Genomic DNA, 14,190 nt, shown 5'->3' with positions numbered 1-14,190 from the left:
TGCTGAGAGATCATATTGACCTGTTGGGTTAAGATCTTGTTCTGAGCCAATATGGCATTCAGAGTGTCAACATCAAAAACTCATTTCTTTTGAGGGACCCCATTGTTCACAGGGTTTCTTTCAAAAGTGTACATGAATTGGTTGTTTGTAACTATCTCAGTGAGTTCTCTTACTTCTGCAGGCATTTTCTTTAAGTGGAGTGATCCACCTGCAGAGCTGTCCAATGATATTTTGGACATCTCAGATAGACCATCATTGAAGATACCTAAGATAGACCATTCTGAGAGCATGTCAGGAGGACATCTCTTGATCAGTTGCTTGTATCTCTCCCATGCTTCATAGAGGGATTCACCTTCTCTTTGTGTGAATGTTTGAACTTCCACTCTGATTTTGCTCATCTTTTGAGGAGGAAAAAACTTGGCCAAGAAAGCATTGACCAACTTTTCCCGAGAGTCTAAGCTTTCTTTAGGTTGATAATCCAACCATATTTTAGCTTTGTCTCTAACAGCAAAGGGAAAGAGCATAAGTCTCTAGACCTCAGAATCTACTCCATTGGTCTTGACAGTGTCACAGATTTGCAAGAATTCTGCCAAGAATTGTTGTGGATCTTCCTGTGGAAGTCCATAAAACTTGCAATTCTGTTGCAGAAGAGAGACTAACTGAGACTTAAGCTCAAAGTTGTTAGCTCTAATGGAAAGTATGGAGATACTTCTTCCATAGAAATCAGAGGTTGGTATAGTGTAGTCACCAAGAACCTTTCTTGCATCTCCATTATTAGCATTGTCTACCATGTCTTTAGCTTCTTGTTCAAAATTTTCTGAGAGGTTTCTTCTTGAGTGATGTACTTTAGCTTGTTGTAAGCGCCTCCTTAGAGTTTTCTCAAGTTCAGGATCAGGTTTAAAGAGAAGCTCTTTATCTCTGTTGCTAGTCAGAAAACATGAAAAAGAAGACAAGAAAGAAGAAGAATGAGAGCTCTATATTCAAGAACAGAGGACTCCCTCTGAGACGTGAAAAAGAAAGAAAAGAAGAATGAAGATAGAGAAAAGAGAGAAAGAATTCGGCCATGAAGAGAGAAAAATTCGAAAATTATAAGTAAAGAAATAAAATATTGTTGTTTTAATTTTTATTTATTAATTAAATTCAAAAATAAAACTAATTAACTAATAAGATTTGAAAATTAAATAATGAATTTTTGAAAAAGAAGAGAGAGAAATAGAGAAGATATTTTCAAAAATTAGAAGAGAAGAATTAGATAGGAAGTTTTGAAAAAGAAGAAAGAGAAAACAAGTAACTAATTAAGAAAGAACTGAAATTAAGATAAGATAGAAGATTAGAAAAGATTTGAATTTAAAATTTAAAATTAGAAAAGATAAGATAGAAATTGAGAAGGTTTGAAAAGGATTTAATTTTGAAAACTGAAATTAGAAAAGATAAGATAAGAATTTGAAAAGATTTGAATTTTGAAATTTAAAACTAAGATAAGATAAGATAAGATAATGATTTTGAAATTAAAATTTGAATTTTTTTATGATTTTTTAAAATTAAAGTAAAAAGATAGAAAAGATATTTAATTTTTTTTATTTTTGAATTTAAGGAAGAAAGAGAAAAATAACAAAAAGAAACTAAACTTAACATTTTTAGATCTAAGACACCTAGAATTCAAAAATTGCAAAGAAAAACACAAAGAGACACCAAATTTAAAAATTTTAAGATCAAAAGAAGAAGAAAAACAAGAACACTTTGAAGATCAAGAAGAACACTAAGAACAAAACTTAAAGAATTCAAAGAAAACAAGAACATGCAAAGGACACCAAACTTAAACATTTTGAAAACCAAAAATACCAATTTCAAAAACTTTTAAAAGAAAAGACACAAGAAGATACCAAACTTAAAGATTGACATAAGATTCAAACAAAAGACACTATTTTTGAAAATTTTTGGAAAAAAAAGACTCAAGGAATTCGAACTCCAACAAGAACAAGAACAAAAGCCTCAAACAAAAGATAAAGATTAATAGAGAAAGAAAAGATTTTTGATTTTTTTTTGAAAAAAGAAAATAAAAGACTTAAAAAAAATTAAAGACAATACTTAATCTAAGCAACAAGATAATCCGTTAGTTGTCCAAACTCAAACAATCCCCAGCAACAATGCCAAAAACTTGGTACGCGGAATTAAACTTTGCACAACAGAACCAGCAAGTGCACTGGGTCGTCCAAGTAATACCTGAGTGAGTCAGGATCGATCCCACGAGGATTGTAATTTGAAGCAAGCTATGGTTATCTTGTAGATCTTAGTTAGGCGGATGGAAAAAGTTGGTTGGTTGTTTAAAGCGCATAAAAGAAAAATAAAGAAAACGTTACTCAATTGATGGTGAAAGCAATGGTAAGAAGATGGTTAAGGCTTCGAAGATGCTTTATTCTTCTGGATCAAATCTGTTTTACTGTCTCCTCCAACTGTAAATGATTTCTTTGATCGCAGGCTATATGTGATCAACGCCTTTCTTGAGAGGTCGCCATTACTCCTCCAGATCTAAACCCCAAGGTTAGTGCGGATTCAGTCTGGTTGAGGGTGAAGCTCTTGCAGTCCATTCCCCTTAGTGATCCTACTCAAAATGCCACAGACAAGGTCAAATCTTTCAGATCAAAGAATGCTGCACCTTTGGTTCTTGCCTCTACCACAAAAACTCTAATCTCTCCATACCTTGGCTAAACTGGTGTCTCAAGAAGACCCCAACGAAGTCGTGGATTAGCTGTCTAAGAGATGTATAATCAAGCAAGTGGTTCATCATTGTCCGATGAATGACTCACTTTGAACCCATGTAGAATGAGATAACCTTGTGCCGGTTCAACTCATTTATAAGTATGAAGAACGAAGATACATTTTAGAATACAGAATCAAACATGGATTGTAAATAAAATAGTAATACTTTATTAATCCATAAAACTCAACAGAGCTCCTCCCCTCAACCTAGGAGGTTTAGAGACTCATAATGATAGAAAATACAATGTGGAATTCGAAAATTTGCTAGAAGTCTCAAATAAGTGTTAATGTTCTCAAATAAATACTAAACTAATGACCATGGATTACATAAGAATGGTAAAACAGTCTTTTAGTGCTAAAATCCACATCTGGGGCCCACTTGGTGAGTGTTTGGGGTGAGCTTGATTGAGATCCATGTGCTAGGAGGCCTCTAGGGCGTTGAACGTTAGGTAGGGGGTCCTTTTTGGGCGTTGGACGCTGGTTTCTTCTCCCTTGGGCGTTGGAAGCAAGAATAGGGCTTGAAGCTGGCGTTGAACGCCAGTTTTGGGCCTTTAATTTTGAAGCAGAGTATAAACTATTATATATTGCTAGAAAGTCCTGGATGTTAGCTTTCTATAGCCACTGAGAATGTTCCATTTGGATGTCTATAGCTCATATAAAGCTCTTTCGTATGCAAGGAGATCAGATCTTGACAGCATCTGCAGTGCTTTCTCTACCTCTGAATCAGACTTTTGCTCCACCTCCTCAATTTCAGCTAGAAAATATCTGAAATTGCATAAAATCACACAAACTCAAAGTAGGATCCAAAAATGTGAATTTTGCACTAAAACCTATGAAAACTTAATAAAACTTAAACAGACGTACGAAAAACAATATGAAAATGATGTCAAAAAGCGTATAAAATATCCGCTCATCAATGATGCATGAGATTTCTTTTCTCAAACGATCCATCTTTTGAGGAGGAAAGAACTTCTTAGGGAACTCCTTGCGCAACAAATCCCAATTAGTTATCACTTCATCATATTGGATGTAAAACCATTCTTTTGCTTTTCCCCCAAAGAGAAAGGGAAAGCAAAAACCATTACGGCTATCTCATCCAAGCCATGCCTTCTTGTGGTTGAGCACTGATGACTTGCATCATCTACCATTTTTTTGTCTAAAAAGGGCCATAAAAGAGCATAATCTCATTTGATCATTGCAATTCATGAACTAATTGATGAATATTATGGTACATTGCTTTGAAATGTGTTTATGCTGAATTTCAGGTGAAAAGAGCAATAAAAAGGGAAGAAAACAACAAAATAGAACTGAGCATGTGAAACTGGTGTGCCACTTAGAGTAAACGCCATGAACATACATGGGCGTGGCACACCAGGAGTTGGGCGTGGCACGCCAGTTTTGAATTCAAGAGAAGCATGATTGAGTCTTTCACATGAGCGTGCCATGCCAGGAGCTAGGCGTGGCACACTAGTACAATTTTCCAGAGAGCAATGATGAATGCCACAACAAGGGCGTGGCACGCCAAGACCATTTTTTATTATGGGCGTGCCACTTAAACCATGGGGCGTCGCACGCCAGTTCATCAATCCAAAGGTCCAAGCACTTGGGCGTGCCACTTGGTATCGAAGGCGTGGCACGCCAAGCTCTCATCATCACTTGGGCGTGCCACTTGAGGACCCAGGCGTGGCACGCCAAACTTAAAGAGGGCCATCTTAAAGTGGGCGTGCCAATTGAGCATTATGGCGTGGCACACCAGTACAAGCTTCCAGAGACGAGGTTGAAGGTCCAAGCACATTGGCGTGCCACTTGAGATCGAAGGCGTGGCACGCCAAGCTCTCATGCTCACTTAGGCGTGCCACTTTAGTACCCAGGCATGGCACGCCAATGATTAAAGAAGGCAAAGTCAAGTTGGGCGTGCCACTTGAGATCGAAGGCGTGGCACGCCAAGCTCTCATCTTCACTTAGGCGTGTCACTTGAGTACCAAGGTGTGGCACGCCAACTCTCATTGTTTATCTGGGCGTGCCACTTGAATGCTGGCCGTGGCATGCCAACTACTGGAACGAAGAGGAACTATGGGCGTGGCACGCCAGACCCTGGGCGTGGCACGCCAGTTATATTTTCCAGAAAGGGAGATAGGAGGCCAACCATATGGGCGTGCCACTTGGTGTCGAAGGCGTGGCATGCCAGTTATCATCTCTCACTTGGGTATGCCACTTGAGTCTTAGGCGCGGCACACCAGCGTCACCAATCAACAAGAAGAAGACATGGGCATGCCACTTGAGTTTTGGGCGTGGCATGCCAACGAAGGAACCAAGCACACAGATGGGCGTGCCACGCTAGTTCAACTTTCCAGAAACAATGAGAAGAAGAAGAAGGCCTGGGCGTGCCACTTGAGCTTGAAGGCGTGGCACGCCAGGCTACACAAGTGCTCAAAGAACCTTGGGCATCCCACTTGAGCTTGAAGGTGTGACACGCCAGGAATGCCAATGTTAGGGGTGTGCCACTTGAAGAGTTGGGCGTGGCGCGCCAAGCCAAAATTGGAATTGGGCGTGGCACACCACTGAAGCGCCAGTCATAAGCCAGCCACTGGAGGTCACGTTTGTTGAGTTTTCTTTTTTCCTCCAATTGTAATTTTCTTTTCTTTTGTATTTTTTAATTCTAGTAGTAGGAGTAGTATAAATAACCCCTGGAAGTACTGAGAAAGGGGTTATCTTTATTGGAGTTGCATAGTAGTTTTGTTAAAGGAATAGTTAGATTTACTTATCATCTCTTCCGTCTCTTGTACTTTTCTCTAAGCTTTGAGTAGCTAACTTCCCTTTCATTGAGAGAGGGAGCTCTGTTGTACTTGATGGATTAATCATAGTGAATTTCATCTTCTCTTCATCTTCTCTTTGATTTGCTAGAAGGAATTTCGTTTTAATGCTAGTGCTCAATCATCTTGGGAAAGAGGTTGAATGCAAAATGGGTTTCATGAGAACCTTGGAAAAGGAAACATGGAAGCATGCTTGAAATCCCTTCTCACATATGAGTAGATATGGGTTTTGGTGATTGGATATGGTGACATATAATCCACCATCTAGTCTGGATCTACAAGGATGTGTGGTATAATCAGGGATCATTCTTCATCTCTTCTCATGAGCAATTAGACCAAGGAATTGGCTATTGATCAAGATTTGAGAGATTGAGTCACCAAGGGATTGGGGCTCAATCAATCATGATTGCCAATAGGTCAATGAGTTGCATGATTGAAGATAAGATGAGCTTGATTTAATCCAAAGAGAATAACATCTCCCAATCTCAATGAATCCCCCTATTCTTACAATTCTGTCGATCCCCATTCCCATTTACAATTAAGTCATTTATGTTTCTGCACTTTACATTATTGTCATTTCCTTTTATGCATTTTACTGCTTCTCTTTACTTTTGAGTCATTTAGTTTCCTATTCATTTACAATTCTGCCATCATACTCTATATTGCTCAGCTTGACTAATTTACAAATTGATTAAAATTGCTCAGTTCTACCAATCTCTGTGGATACGATCCCACTCCACTGTAGGTTCTTACTTGACGATAATTTTGGTGCGCTTGCCAAAAGAACGGATTCATAATAAAAAATTTTGTGGGGTGTGAATTTCGGTCATCAAGTTTTATGGTGCCGTTGCCGGGGATTGGTTTGAATTTGACAATTACTAAATTAATTAGAGAGCAACCTTGGTTTGAATGGGAGCAAGCAAATTATGTGAACAACCCATCTAGACCACCATATGATCCAAATTCTAAAACATACAACCAAGGTTGAAAGAACCACCCAAATTTTGGGTGGGAAAACGAACAAGACCACAAACCATACCACTACAATCATCACAACAACCACCAATCAAGCAACAACAGACCCTACCATAACAAAATACATCATATCATGCTACACAGCAAACACATGCAACCATGTGAAACCAGCAGCAGTTTCTCAAAATTGGAGGCAGCCATAGCATAATTGTCAACACAACTAACCGGAACTATCTCTACTATTCTAGAAAGACAGCTACAAGCTGACAGAAAGATAGATGCTAACCACAAAAACTTCAGGTCCAATATAAAGAATCAAGGGGCAGCAATTTCAAAATTAGAGGCACAAGTAAGGAGCTTGTCTAAGCAAATACCTATGTCCACACATACTTTTCCTAGTGACACCATGGCTAACCCAAGGGGGAGTGCAATGCCATAACACTAAGAAGTAGAAAAGTTGTAGAAAAAACACACCCAAGTCAAGGCCACCAAGAAAAAGAAGCTGCAAAGGAACCTAAAATCAAGGAGGAAGAAAAGACCTCTACACCATCCTCACCAAAGCCAATTCTGAAGCCCTATGTGCCACAAGCACCCTATCCACAAAGGCTGAGGAAGGATGGGAAAGACAGCCAGTTCTCTAGATTCCTAGAATTCTTCAAGAAGCTCCAGATCAACATACCCTTCGCGGAGGCACTAGAGCAAATGCCGATCTATGCCAAGTTATTAAAGGAACTCATGACAAGGAAAAAAAACTCGGGTGAAAAAGAAACTGTGGTACTTACTGAAGAGTGTAGTGCTATAATACAAAGGAAGCTCCCTCAGAAATTGAAAGACCCTGGGAGCTTCCAAATCCCCTGTATCATTGGGAACATGAACATTGAGAAGGCACTATGTGATCTCGGAGCCAGCATAAACCTCATGTCTTTGGCCATGATGAAAAGAATGAGAATAGAAGAGGCCAAGCCAACAAGAATGGCACTTCAATTGGCTGACAGAACATTTAAATTTCCCATGGTGGTGTGGAAGATTGGTGCACGGAATTGTGATTTACACTTTTCACAACTCCGGAAAACCTAACCAGCAAGTGCACTAGGTCGTCCAAGTAATAAAACCTTACGCGAGTAAAGGTCGATCCCACGGAGATTGCCTGCTTGAAGCAAGCTATGGTCATTTTGTAAATATTAGTCAGGTGAATTCAATTGGTTATGAGTTTTGATAATTGAAAGATAAATAAAACACAAATTAAAATAAAGATACTTATGTAATTCATTGGTGGGAATTTCAGATAAGCGTTTGGAGATGCTTTGTTTCTTCTGAACCTCTGCTTTCCTATTGTCTTCATCCAATCTTGCATGTTCCCTTCCATGGCAAGCTGTATGATCATCTCAGGGAAAATGGTCCAGTTACGGTTTCTGTACGGCTAATCAACTATCGAATTTCTCATCTCGGATGAAAAATACCAGGCATAGCTACCGCACGGCTAATCATCTGTCGGTTCTCACTTGTGTCGGAATAGGATCTCTCTATCCTTTTGCACACTGTCACTGTGCCCAACATTTGTGAGGTTGAAGCTTGTCATAGTCATCCCATCCTAGATCCTACTCGAAATACCACAGACAAGGTTTAGACTTTCCAGATCTAAGGAATGCTGCCAACTGGTTATAGCCTATACCACGAAGGTTCTAACCTCACGGACTCGGTCCGTGGATCAGACACCCAAGAGACTATACTTTGGCTATTGTCCTATGACTACGTTAAACATCATGTAGACCGCTTGTGGTTGTCAGGCACGCGGATCTTGGCTAAGCGAGTAACGAAGATAGTGGGTGATTGTCACGGGTCACCCCTTCATTCTGACTTAACTGAATTAAGTACGAGAGTATATCTTAGAGAAGAAGTAAGCGTGAATTGGAAGAGAAATAATAGTACTTGCATTAATTCATGAAGAATAGCAAAGCTCCGCACCTTAATCTATGAGGTATAGAAACTCCACCGTTGGAAAATACATAAGAGAAAAAGGTCTAGGCATTGCCGAATGGCCAGCCTCCCCAAATGTGCAAAATGTTCTAAAGTGATCAAAAAAGCTCCCAATACAATAGTAAAAGGTGCTATTTATACTAAACTAGTTACTAGGGTTTACAAAAAATAAATAACTAAGTGCAGATAGTGCAGAAATCCACTTCTGGGGCCCACTTGGTGTGTGCTTGGGCTGAGCATTGAGCTTTACACGTGCATAGGCTTTTTCTAGAGTTAAACGCCAGCTTGGATGCCAGTTTGGGCGTTTAACTCCAGTTTTGGTGCAAGTTCTGGCGTTTTACGCGAGAAAATGGTATCTGGTGGGCGTTTGAACGCCAGTTGGGACCATCAAATCTCGAACAAAGTATGGACTATTAAACATTGCTGGAAAGCCCAAGATGTCTACTTTCCAACGTAATTGAGAGCACTCCAATTTGGCTTCTGTAGCTCCAGAAAATCTACTTCAAGTGCAGGAGGGTCAGAATCCAACAGCATCTGTAGTCCTTTCTCAGCCTCTAAATCAGACTTTTGTTCAGGTCCCTCAATTTCAGCCAGAAAATACTTGAAATACATAAAAACACATAAACTCATAGTAAAGTCCAAAAATGTGACTTTTGCATAAAAACTAATAAAAATGTAATAAAAAGTAACTAAAACATACTAAAAACTATGTAAAAACAATGCCAAAAAGCGTATAAATTATCTGCTCATCACAACACCAAACTTAAATTGTTGCTTGTCCCCAAGCAACTGAAAACAAAATAGGATAAAAAGAAGAGAAAGTACAATAAATTTCAAAATATCAATGAAGCTTAGTTCCAATTAGATGAGCGGGACTAGTAGCTTTTTGCTTCTGAACAGTTTTGGCATCTCACTTTATCCTTTGAAATTTAAAATGATTGGCATCCATAGGAACTCAGAATTCAGATAGTGTTATTGATTCTCCTGGTTTAGCATGTTGATTCTTGAACACAGATACCTTATGAGTCTTGGCCGTGACCCTAAGCATTTTGTCTTCCAATATTACCACCGGATACATAAATGCCACGGACAAATAACTGGGTGAACCTTTTCAGATTGTGACTCAGCTTTGCTAGAGTCCCCAGTTAGAGGTGCCCAGAGTTCTTAAGCACACTCTTTTACATTGGATCATGACTTTAACCACTCAGTCTCAAGCTTTTCACTTGGACCTTCATGACACAAGCACATGGTTAGGGACAGCTTGCTTTAGTCGCTTAGGCCAGGGTTTTATTCCTTTGGGCCCTCCTATCCATTAATGCTCAAAGCCTTGGATCCTTTTTACCCTTGTCTTTTAGCTTAAAGGGTTACTAGCTTTTTCTTCTTGCTTTTTTTTTTCTTTCTTTTTCTTTATTTTTTTTGCCTTTTTTCGCAAGCTTTGTGTTTTTCACTGCTTTTTCTTGCTTCAAGAATCAATTTTATGATTTTTCAGATTATCAATAACATTTCTCTTTTTTCATTATTCTTTCAAAAGCCAACAATTTTAACATTCATAAACTTCACTATCAAAAATATGCACTGTTCAAGCATTCATTCATAAAACAAAAAGTATTGCCACCACATCAAAATAATTAAACTATTTTCAAGATAGGATTCGAAATTCATGTACTTCTTGTACTCTTACAAATAGAAACATTTTTCATTTAAGAAAGGTGCTAGATTCATGGAACATTTATAGCTTTAAGACATAGACTATAAACACTAATGATCATGTAATAAAGACATAAACATAGACAAAGCATAAAGCATAGAAAACGAAAAATAGAAAAAACAAATAACAAGGAAATTAAAGAACGGGTCCACCTTAGTGACGATGGCTAGTTCTTCCTTTTGAAGATCCTATGGAGTGCTTTAGCTCCTCAATATCTCTTCCTTGCCTTTGTTGCTCCTCCCTCATGGCTCTTTGGTCCTCTCTGATTTCATGGAGGATATGGAGTGCTCTTGGTGCTCCATCCTTAGTTGCTCCATGTTGGAATTCAAATCTCCTAAAGAGGTGTTGAGTTGCTCCCAATAGCTTTGTGGAGGAAAGTGTATCCCTTGAGGCATCTCAAGGATTTCTTGATGAGGGACTTCCTCATGCTCTTGTTGAGGTCCATGAGTGGGCTCTCTTGTTTGCTCCATCCTCTTTTTAGTTATGGGCTTGTCTACTTCAATGAGAATGTCATCCTCTATGACAATTCCAGCTGAATTGCATAGGTGATAGATGAGATGAAAAAAGGCTAACCTTGCCAAAGTGGAGGGCTTGTCAGCCACCTTGTATAGTTCTAGAGGTATGATCTCATAAACTTCTGCTTCCTCTCCAATCATGATACTATGGATCATGATAGCCCGACCCACAGTTACTTCGGATCGGTTGCTAGTAGGAATGATAGAGCGTTGGATGAACTCCAACCATCTTCTAGCCACGGGTTTGAGGTCAGGCCTTCTTAGTTGGACAGGCTTGCCTTTGGAGTCTCTCTTCCATTGGGCTCCTTCCACACAGATATCCATGAGGACTTGGTCTAACCTTTGATCAAAGTTGATCCTTCTAGTGAAAGGATGAGGATCTTCTTACATCATTGGCAAGTTGAATGCTAACCTCACAATTTCTGGACTGAAATCCAAGTATTTCCCCCAAAATATTGTGAGCCAATTCTTTGGATTTGGGTTCACACTTTGATTATTGTTCTTAGTGATCCATGCATTAGCATAAAACTCTTGAACCATTAAGATTCTGACTTGTTGGATGGGGTTGGTGAAAACTTCCCAACCTCTTTTCCGAACCTCACGTCGGATCTCTGGATATTCACTCTTTTAGAGCATGAAGGGGACCTCGGGGATCACCTTTTTCTTGGCCACAACTTCATAGAAGTGGTCTTGATGGACCTTTGAGATGAATCTCTCCATCTCCCATGACTCGAAGGTGGAAGCAACTACCTTCCCTTTCCTCTTTCTAGAGGTTTCTCTGGCCTTAGGTGCCATTAATGGTTATGGAAAAATAAAAAAGCAGAGCTTTTTCCCACACCAAACTTAAAAGGTTTACTCGTCCTCGAGCAAAAGAAGAAGAAAAGGAGGAGAAGAAGAAGAAATGGAGGAGAAGAAAGTGTGTGAATGGTTCGGCCAAGGGGGTTAGGAAGTGTTTGTGATGTGTGAAATTGAAGGTGGTAAGGAGGGATATTTATAGGGTAAGAGAGGGAAGTGATCCGTGTGAGAATGGGTAGGTTTGGAAAGGAAGTGTTTTGAATTAGAATTGTGAGGTAGGTAGGGTTTTATGATGGGTTTTTGGGAAATAGTGGATGGATGTGAGTGATGGAGAGATTATGGCGAAGAGAGTAGGATTTGATAGGTGAATGATGTTTGGGGAAGAGTGTTATGGAAAGGTGTGAAGAGGAGAGAGAGTGAGTTGGGGTAGGTGGGGATCCTGTGGGGTCACAGATCTTGAGGTGTCAAGGATTTCTTATCCCTGTACCTTTCTGGTGCTTAAACGCCCTTTGTGTGCCATTTCTGGCGTAAAATGCCAGACTGATGCCCCTTTCTGGCATTAAACGCCAGTCTGGCTGCCATTTCTAGTGTTTAACGCCCAGAATGCTGCCAGACTAGGCATTAAAAGCCCATTTTGCTACCCTTACTGGCGTTTAACGCCAGCCAGACATCCGACACCCTTTTCTGGCACTAAACACCAATCTGTGTGCCATTTCTGGCGTTTAACGCCCAGAATGCTGCCAGGCTGGGCGTTAAACGCCCATTTTGCTATCCTTACTGGCGTTTAAACGCCAGTAAGCCTGTCCTCCAGGGTGTGCTATTTTTTATTCTGCTTTAATTCTGCAGCTATTTTTGTGACTCCACATGATCATCAACCTAAAGAAAACATAGACTAACACTGGAAAATAAAATGAAAAAGTAATTAATATAGATAAATAACATTGGATTGCCTCCTAATAAGTGCTTCTTTAATGTCAATAGCTTGACAGTAAGCTCTTACAGAGCTTCACAGATGCTCAGAGTATGATTGTGGCCTCCCAACACCAAACTTAGAGTTTAAATGTGGGGGCTCTGCTTGAATTTGTATGGGGAGAATTGGATGAAGCTTTTCATGCTTCTTCTCCATGTTTACAGAAGAAGATCCTTGAGCCTTAAACACAAGGTAGTCCTCATTCAATTGAAGGACTAACTCTCCTCTGTCCACATCAATCACATCCCTTGCTGTGGCTTGGAAGTGTCTTCTAAGGATGATGGATTCATCCTCATCCTTCCCAGTGTCTAGGATTATGAAGTCAGTAGGAATGTAAAGGCCTTCAACCTCAACTAAAACATCCTCCACAAGTCCATAAGCCTGTTTCATTGATTTGTCTGCCATCTCTAGTGAGATTCTTACAGCTTGTTCCTCAATAATCCTTAGTTTCTCCATTACAGATAGTGGCATTAGGTTTATACCTGACCCCAGGTCACACAGAGCCCTCTCAAAGGTCATGGTGCCTATGGTACAAGGTATTAAAAACCTTCCAGGATCCGATTTCTTCTGAGGTAATTTCTGCTGAACCAAGGCATTCAGTTCATTGATGAGCAATGGAGGTTCATCTTCCCAAGTCTCATTACCAAATAACTTGGCATTCAGATTCATGATTGCTCCTAGATACCGAGCAACTTACTCTTCAACAATATCTTCATCCTCTTCAGAGGAAGAATACTCATCAGAGCTCATGAATGGCAATAGTAAGTTCAGTGGAATCTCTATGGTCTCTGTATGAACCTCAGATTCCTTTGGTTCCTCATTAGGGAACTCCTTAGTGGTCAGTGGGCGTCCATTGAGGTCTTTCTCACTAGAAATCACTGCCTCTTCCTCCTCTATAGGTTCGGCTATTTTGGTTATATTGATGGCTTTGCATTTTCTATTTGGATTCTTTTCTGTATTTTTTGGGAGAGTACTAGAAGGAGTTTCAATAACTCATTTACTCAGCTGACCCACTTGTGCCTCCAAATTTCTGATGGAGGACCTTGTTTCAGTCATGAAACTGAGAGTGGCCTTAGATAGATCAGAGACTATGGTTGCTAAGCTAGGAAGGCTCTACTCAGAATTCTCTGTCTGTTGCTGTGAAGATAATGGAAAAGGCTTGCTATTGCCAAACCTATTTCTCCCACTATTATTATTATCAAAGCCTTGTTGAGGCTTCTGTTGATCCTTCCATGAGAAATTTAGATGATTTCTGCATGAAGGATTATAGGTGTTCCCATAGAATTCTCCCATGTAATTCACCTCTTCCATTGTAGGATTCTAAGGATCATAAGCATCTCTTTCAGAGGAGGTTTCTTTGGTACTACCAGATGCAACTTGCAATCCAGTCAGATTTTAAGAAATCATATTGACTTGCTGAGTCAATATTTTGTTCTGAGCCAATATGGCATTCAGAATATCAATCTCAAGAACCCTTTTCTTCTGAGTCATCCCATTATTCACAGGATTTCTTTCAGAAGTGTACATGAACTGGTTATTTTCAACCATCTCAATGCGTTCCTTGGCTTCTGCAGGGGTTTTCTTCAGATGAAGAGATCCACCAGCAAAGTGTTCCAATGACATCTTGGACAATTCATACATGCCATCATAGAATATGCATAAGATGCTCCATTCTGA

General features: G+C 39.7%; 1 non-coding gene across 1 annotated transcript; it reads left to right on the top strand.

The window, feature by feature from the left end:
* Positions 1 to 283: 283 nt before the first annotated feature.
* LOC112711949 (small nucleolar RNA R71) lies at positions 284 to 392 on the top strand. The gene has a single exon (XR_003157639.1). It is a non-coding gene; the product is annotated as a small nucleolar RNA R71 (small nucleolar RNA).
* The last annotated feature ends 13,798 nt before the right edge of the window (positions 393 to 14,190 follow it).

Source organism: Arachis hypogaea, chromosome 1, assembly GCF_003086295.3.
Source record: "Arachis hypogaea cultivar Tifrunner chromosome 1, arahy.Tifrunner.gnm2.J5K5, whole genome shotgun sequence".
Classification (NCBI taxonomy): Eukaryota; Viridiplantae; Streptophyta; class Magnoliopsida; order Fabales; family Fabaceae; genus Arachis; species Arachis hypogaea.
Note: the sequence above shows the minus strand (reverse complement) of the source record. Positions and strands in the feature narration are given on the sequence as shown.